Source organism: Cryptomeria japonica, chromosome 1 (genome assembly GCF_030272615.1).
Source record: "Cryptomeria japonica chromosome 1, Sugi_1.0, whole genome shotgun sequence".
Taxonomy (NCBI): Eukaryota; Viridiplantae; Streptophyta; class Pinopsida; order Cupressales; family Cupressaceae; genus Cryptomeria; species Cryptomeria japonica.
The window spans coordinates 315857492-315865620 of NC_081405.1; positions in this window are offsets into that span (position 1 = coordinate 315857492).

Here is an 8129-nt window from a genome sequence, read left to right on the forward strand (position 1 = left end):
CAAAATCCCATCCTCCATCTTTTCCGACTCATCCCTCCATACACAAATCCACTATCTCCATCACCCACCATAAACATCCTATTCCTTTCATTCCTAGTCAAGATCAACAAAGTCACATGTCCTCACATTCCATCCAACATTCTACCTCCATCACTTCACCCATATTCCATCTATCTCCTACACCTTCGCACACTCCTTCCCTTGCTACTCGCAACAATCTAGATGCCAAATTACAAATTTCTAAAGCTAAAAATTCGCAACAGTATAAAAATGACCATGTCCACTAAAAAATGCATGTTCCAATAGTGCAAAAGTTGATACAAAAATGCAATGAATCCCATAGGCCACAAAGGCCCACTAAAGAAAAAGCAAAAACAATGTGGATCCCAAAGCAAAAAGAAGAAGTGCATCCAAAAGAAAAATCTCTAATGGCATCCAAAGTTTCTATTCCACCAGCTAAACATTCTCCCCCTCCATCTCCTAAATCTATTTTAGATCCCTATGTCCCAAGCTACCTATCATAATGGCTCCATCATATTCACATGCTACATCCATCTATCCTTCGCTCATCCCACATCCTTCACAACATGTGCCAATGTTGGTCCTGACAACATCCCCCCATCACACTCACTTTCCCTCCTTCAATACAAACACTTGCCACTACCATATCCCTCACATGCCCCACCAAAACCATCTAATCCAAGCCTTTACATAATCCACTCCTTCCCAATTAAGTTTTACCAACATCTAGTGATCACTCCAAATAGGCTTCTAATACCTTGATATGTAACTTGATGCTTGAATCCTCCATTTATCTATCATCCAAATCAACTTATCCTCATCTAGCTCCATCCATTGATTTCCTCCGAAAAATCAAAAAATTCAAAAAAAAAGAAAGAGAAAAAGAGAAGAGAAAAAATTAGTCCAGTGGTGAAAACTTGTCAAACAGGTGTCTTGGACAAGTACCGTGATGAAAACCTAGCAAACATGCATCATGCACAATTTACCCTCATCCTTTTTCTCTTTGCACTTAAGGGCAAGATCTTCTGCCCATCTAGCCATTTCCTTCTCCATTCCCTCTGCCTACCATATCTATCATATCCCATCCATTTCACTTCCTCCATCCTCCTTGGATCTTGAAAAGAAAAAAAAAACCAAAAAAAAACTAAAGGCCACTATCCATCATGTGTCATGTGTAATTTCCCCCCATCCTTTTTCTCTCTGCATGGGGGGTAAGCTCTTCTGCCCATCTAACCATTTTCTCCTCCTCTGTCTACCTACGATATCCATCATATCGAATCCATTTCACTTTCTCCATCCTCTCCTGGATCTTGATAAAGTAAAAGGCCACCATGTAAACATGATTTGGAAACCTCTTGACCTCCATTTCCCCATCTCACTTTTCCTCCATTCACCAGTCTATCCACCCATCCTTCCTCTATTCCATGTAATCCTTCGACATATCTTCGTAGTCCTTATCCACCCATCTCCCTATCTTCCATCCACTTCCCTCATCTCATCCTAGCCCTTATCCACTCATCACCCTATCTTCCATTCATTTCCTTCGAGATTCCTATCCTCTTATCAATTATATTATCATATCCATCCATCCTACCCATTCTTTCTCCTTATTCCCCCATCTCTTCATCTATCACTTGATCCATCCACTAATTCCTTATCTCCCTGCCCCTCCATCTCTTCATCCATCACTTGGTCCTCCACCAATCCTTATCTCCTAGTTCCTCTATCCGTTTATCCATAACTTGGTTCATCCCCGAATCTTTTTCATCTTATCCTCAATTCCTTCATCCCTCATCCATTTATCTCCCAACCACATCCACAATACTTCCATTTCCAAAATCCTTTTCATCCTATTCTCTATCCTTTTATCCCCCCACTCATATTATTCCATCACTTCTTTCATCTCTTCTCCTTGGTATCTTGCCCTAGGCTTCCCCCCACACAATCCAGTGTCCTTTGTCCCTTCTTCCTTTTTTTTTTGGTTCCTCCCCCCTATTCATTGGGTGGGATCGCCCTTGGCCCCAATGGGAAAGTGAACCTGCCCCCTTGCTTGGTTAGGATCACTTTCCTGCGCCTCCCTTTTCTGTGGTGGGAATTCTCTCCCGCCGGGGTGGGACCGCTATCCTGCCATGGTGGGATAGCGATCCCACCGCCCTCTGGTGGTGGGACCGCTTTCCCACCACCCTTCTGGTGTGAGATTGCAATCCCGCTGCCCTTTCTGGAGGTGGGACTGTGATCCCACCATGACAGGAATGCTATCCCGCCAAGACATGACCCCAATCCCTCCACAATGGGAATGCTATCTCACCAAGGCGAGACCCCAATCTCTCCACGATGGGATAGCGATCCCGCCCTCCCCCCCCCAAAATTCTCAATTTTTTCAATCAGCAAAACCACTAAGTTAGTTTTGAAATCCATCTCCTCCACACACTCCATCCATTGTGTTCGACTCTTATCCATATCCCTTGCTGTGAGACTCAATCCAATCAATCCTATCAATCAATCAATCATCAATCTCTCATGGCTTTTTCACTTGATCAGGGCCACATCATGCCTATCCCTGGGTCTTCTTCCATCATCCATATCTCTTGTAAATATTGTATATAGGTGTCATTGTACATAGGCATCTATCAGTCTTGTCCTTTGAGATCATATCCTATCAGTTGGTTCTTCAACAATCCTCTTTGCGCATCTTTTTCATTGTGATCATATTAGATACCTTTTGTCATCCCATCATCAATCTTTTATCCCGGTGTTGTTATGAGATGTATCCTTCTCACCAAAACCCATCATCTGTCTATGCAGGATGTATCCTTCCTCAAGTCAGAGATCATCAAATCCTGATCCAATCAATCATCCTTTTGGCAAAAGATATTTGAGGCCCTTGTGTTGGTTTTTATTCTTTTTTATCTTTGTTTATCTTTTTAAGCTCCCGAGGGCTCTGTTTTCTCTTGGTCGCCATGATCTTTTATATCACGATGCACTAGGAATAACAAGGCTCGGGATGTGATCTTGTTTCTGTTTGTTTCTGCTTGGCGTGTCTGTTTGGTATGTCCGTTTGTTGTTCCCTTATGAGGTCTCAGTTATCCCATGTTACATTGGGGCATATATTTTGCTTGGGTTTCTTCTCTCATTGTTGCAGGGTCTCTGTAACTCTGTGTGGTGCTAGATTAGCATGTGTGTCTATTTATATGTCTCAGTCCATGCATTGGCTATGAAATTGCACCCTGGTTCCTTATACCCTGGTGACTTACACACAATGCTAAATCAAAATAAGTTCTCACTACATGGCGTCCTATTTTACGGGTGCTCGCACTCCATGATCATCTCATCCATATCATCCATTTGCATTTGCATTTCTCTCCTCTTCCCATTCTACTTCTTTCCTTCTATCCTATTCATTGGGGCAATGTTTCTTTCAAGACGTCGCTCGGTTCCTTTTTCCTCGTGCACCCTCTCAAGGGAGCATCCCTAACCATTCCTTCGTCCGCTTGGGGTATTTTCTCGCTCCCCTTTTTTCTTCTCTTGCAAGTGTCTTATTGTCATTGCACCAACGGTATTCTAGTGTCACCGCGAAGAGGGGGAAAATATAGATACCTAAATTTGGCTAATTAATTTAATCAAATTTAAATCCTAACCTTCTAGTTATTTAATCTAGTTAATTAATTTCCCCATCCCTTTCTTCTAATTAATTAATTCTCCCAATCCTATTCTTCTAATTAATTAATTCCCCAACCCGTTTCTTCCTAATTAATTAATCTAATTAATTAATTATCCTTGTTGTCCATCCCTTTTGATTAATTAATTAAATTAATTAAATATCCCCTTTCCAAGCACATGGATTAATTAATTTGGTTCAAATTCCTATTTGAGCACATGACTCCTAACTTTTCTCCCTAACTTCCTTCCAATCCTATCCTAACCAACCTTATCCTTCCAACCCGATTCTCTAGCTTAGTCATCCCTCCAAATAACCTTATCATTTCCCTTCTAATCTCCTCCCCTCTCACACATGTGTGCACATTCTAACTAATTTTCCTATTTATTAGGAAGATATTCCTTTGTTTGGGTGGTTATTCCCCAAATAGACATGTGTGCTTGGGGACACATGTCATTCCTTCCCAAGACATGTGTCCCTCCTTTGGGACACTCGTCTTCTCCTTTTGAGCCACTTGTCCTCTTTGAGGACATGTGTGGATCTTCTTCCACTTGGCTCTCTTTGGCATGCCACTTGTCTTATTTGAGGACAAGTGTTGTATTTTGAGATCCCCTCTCCTTCCTCTCATCTCCTACTTAATCCCTCCATTTTTAGACCAAATCCTCTATGATCTATCTTCATTCCATGCACTGTTACTCTACAAAATTCACCACTTAACCCATCTATTATCATTTTCATCCATCAATGCATTTATCATTTCATCAACATCATGGAGAAATATCAAGCATCCAAAGCTACATCATGATAATACATCCAATCACAGAATAATCAAATTAAAGTGGGAATTTTGATTTACATTGTTTATCATTTTGGTCTCTGTTTTAGTTTTACCATTCTAATCTTGTGGTGTATGATGTATTGTATTTGATTGATTAATTAACTTTCTTTTTAGTCCTTAGTATTCACACACACATTTTTCATCGCACAATGATTAATCCATAACACCTTAACACTATCCATGACTCCGATTCCTTTCTTTATAAATAATCAATATCTAAGATAAAAAAAGAATTCAAAAAGGAATATAACGTCACTATGACTATTGAAAGAATCATGACTATAATCTATTACATGATTTCCATCACATATGAGTACGATATCCTTCTACCACATAATACATAGTTACAATGTATAAATACTACTGCCTTATGAGTTCTACTAATGAAGTGCCACATTAACCATAATACATCAACTTGCTCCAAGAATCCATCCATAGATGAAGAGACGATGAATCCACATCCACGCACAATAGCATCCAATGAAGAACATCCCAATGGAAGAAGGCATCAAACCACCCAACCATGTGGAACAATAAGGAACCACACCCATGTGCTAAGAGATGACACAAGATCCCACACACACTCTAGATCTAAGATGACAACTTAACAACCAAAGGATAAAAACTCCACACATCACATGGCTAAATCAATCTCAATATAAAACATAAGACCTCTACAAGCATCACAACAAATCAAGGCTAAGGTATTAGGACCTACATGTAGGGAAGGAGTGTCAACGCATGCTATCACTATTAAACAATAGTGGGAACCTGGGAGCCTATCCCGACATCTGTGATACTCATACGAAGCCATCTCAACCTTGAGGAAGTAAGGGATATTATCTTACCTGGATTACCAAGACCTTCTCAATCCTATCTTAGATCTACATTATCATTCATGGGCAAGGTATTGGGGCTACAATGTCCATTTATTATCTTATTAAGGTGAATTACTACTACCCAACCCACCTAGAATAAATTAATCAAGTTATCTCTTTGATTATAGGTAAACTTTCAATGAGATATTCTGGTGGTCTAGACCTCATGTAACTTGGTTGTCTACTCCTCATCACCCCAATCACTCCCTTGGAATCCTACTCCCCCTAACATGCACCTAGCCTTAGGGTGACATCATAACATAACATAATCAAGGGCTCTCAAACACATAACCTAGTTAAGGTTCCCAATCAAATAATAAATGATGAGTATATAAATGGCAGCCTCACAAGCAATTATGGAATCAAATTCATGGTATCAAGAATATATCGATCATGATCTTTGATAAATAACAACAAGGCACAACCTCTTTCTTAAAAAAACACACACATAAATAAACCATTCCAATGAGATAATCGGTCCTAGAACAACTTAGGAGCTCTGAAATCAACAAACAACAGCCTTTGGAAACATACAAATTAGGAAAAGTAATTCAAAAAACCCAAAATAACCCAAACTCAGAAGACAGAATAAAATAACGCATTTAAAAATCAGAACAATGTTTTTATAAAATTGAGTAGTGCATACATCTAGTATGTTAGCGCTTATAAGAACCTCTACAACACATAAATTGAGTAGAACAACACATATAAATCACTGTTTAGTGCCTTTACTCCATGGACTAACGCTTTTGCATAATCTACCAGCACAAATGATAAATAGAATAGCACTTATGAGCAAAACAGTAACACATTTAAACAAGGATTCAAAACATGGAGATAAGAAGGTTGGGTGAAAAGTTTGTAAACTGATGAAGGTTCACAAAATGTGTGTTTCATGATAGCACACATGATGATATCTCTCAGAAGGAAATATATAACCCCTCCTAATTATAACAGAAGGCTCCCCCTTTCTCTTGCAATTGCTTTCTATTTTTCCTACCTACTAACTTTACAATAATCCAAGGTACAATAACAACTTAGTCCTCTTCTTTCAGAACCAGTTATATCTAATTCTCTTTTCAGATTAGATTCCTTCTCTAAATGACTTAAAACTTGCAGAAATATTAACTAATTTACTTAGGAAGTAAAGTGTCCATGAAAGATCAAACTATTTCATTACTTCCTTTTTTTTTCTGAAAATGACTTAGGGACGAGTGTTAGCACACTTAGGAACACAAATATTCCTTCAATGTACCAAAATTCTTATCAACCACTGTTACCCAAATATATTGTAAGCTCAAAGACTCACGAAATATCGAAAGATATTCTACTTTAACCAGATAGTTCATATAGCACAAAGACTCTACTTTCTATCTTCTAAATATAATTTTTAGAGATAATTAGTAAAATCTCAAAGACTTAAAACAATTATACCCTTAATCAATTTCCAATTCTTGAAACTTCAAAGTAACTCAAATATTACTTGTAAAGACTCAAAATACTTTTCAATTTTTAACACTAAGACTCTATCCGATTTTAATCATTTAAGAACATATGACACCAATGACATAAGCACATTCATATCATATAAAAGAGTGAACTCAAAACAAAGTTTGAATGCCAAGCTTATCTGTTTCTTGATTAAATTGCAAATTTACAAAATGAACACCATCTCAATTTGCTTTTCAATTTGGCAGAGTTTTGTTAAATAAACAAAGATGGAAAAAGATCCTTATTACAATAATAACCCTCATATATAGTAGAGGGGTGAAACATGAAAATAGGAAATTATAACTAATTCTATGACTAAGTCAAAAGAAGAATTCAATTTGACTTAGGACTTGTGCACTCAACAGGTGCACATGTGCAATTAAAAATTGACACTTGAGGTGTTAATAGACATAAAAAAATGCCATTGGAAAAACACAAAAATGACTAAGATTCATTCCCTTGAGCTGAATCAAGCTTCTGGAATTCCTAGATCTCCTATAAAGCATATTTCATTTGAATTCTATTATATCCCAAGGTGTTCTTGGTGATGACTTTGACCCTTGTGATAGAATCTTCCAATGTACAACACTTATTATGTTTCTTTAGAAGTGAATCAAGAAAATCCACAATCAATTGAAGATCAAGTAATTTATCAATGGAGGACGAAAATAGGTCTTCCCTATCAACGCCAACAGTCAATAGTAAGCTAAACTATTTGATGATTTCATCTTCATTGGGAACCTTTTCATTTTATCAAGGAAAGCACATGGGATTTTAGAGATTTTGGAAACAATCTCTATTTTCTTATCAGCACATTCTTTTTGTGCTTTCCTCATATCCTTAACTAGACGCTCAAGAACATTCATCCTGTGTTCCAAAGCTTTTCACTTCTCAATGTACATGCACCATGAAGGAATGATACCATTTTGGATGAGGTCATTAGGATCATAATCTTGAAACTTCAACCAGGCTTCAAAATCCTTTTCTTGTGTTTCAAGTTCATGGGTGAAAATTCCTATGGTATTGTCCACCTCTATCCTTATAGTATCAATATTGTTGACAATGGTGCAAGATGAACTCAGGAGTCATGTACCTTGACTTAGAATTCAATCCATGCATTCTCCTTTGGCTCTTCTCCTTGATGCAGCCTACTGAGCTCTTTTGACAACTTGGTCATCCAAATAAGTCATCACTGGCTCAACAAATTTTGAAGACTTGGTCACTTTGATAAGAATTGAGGTGA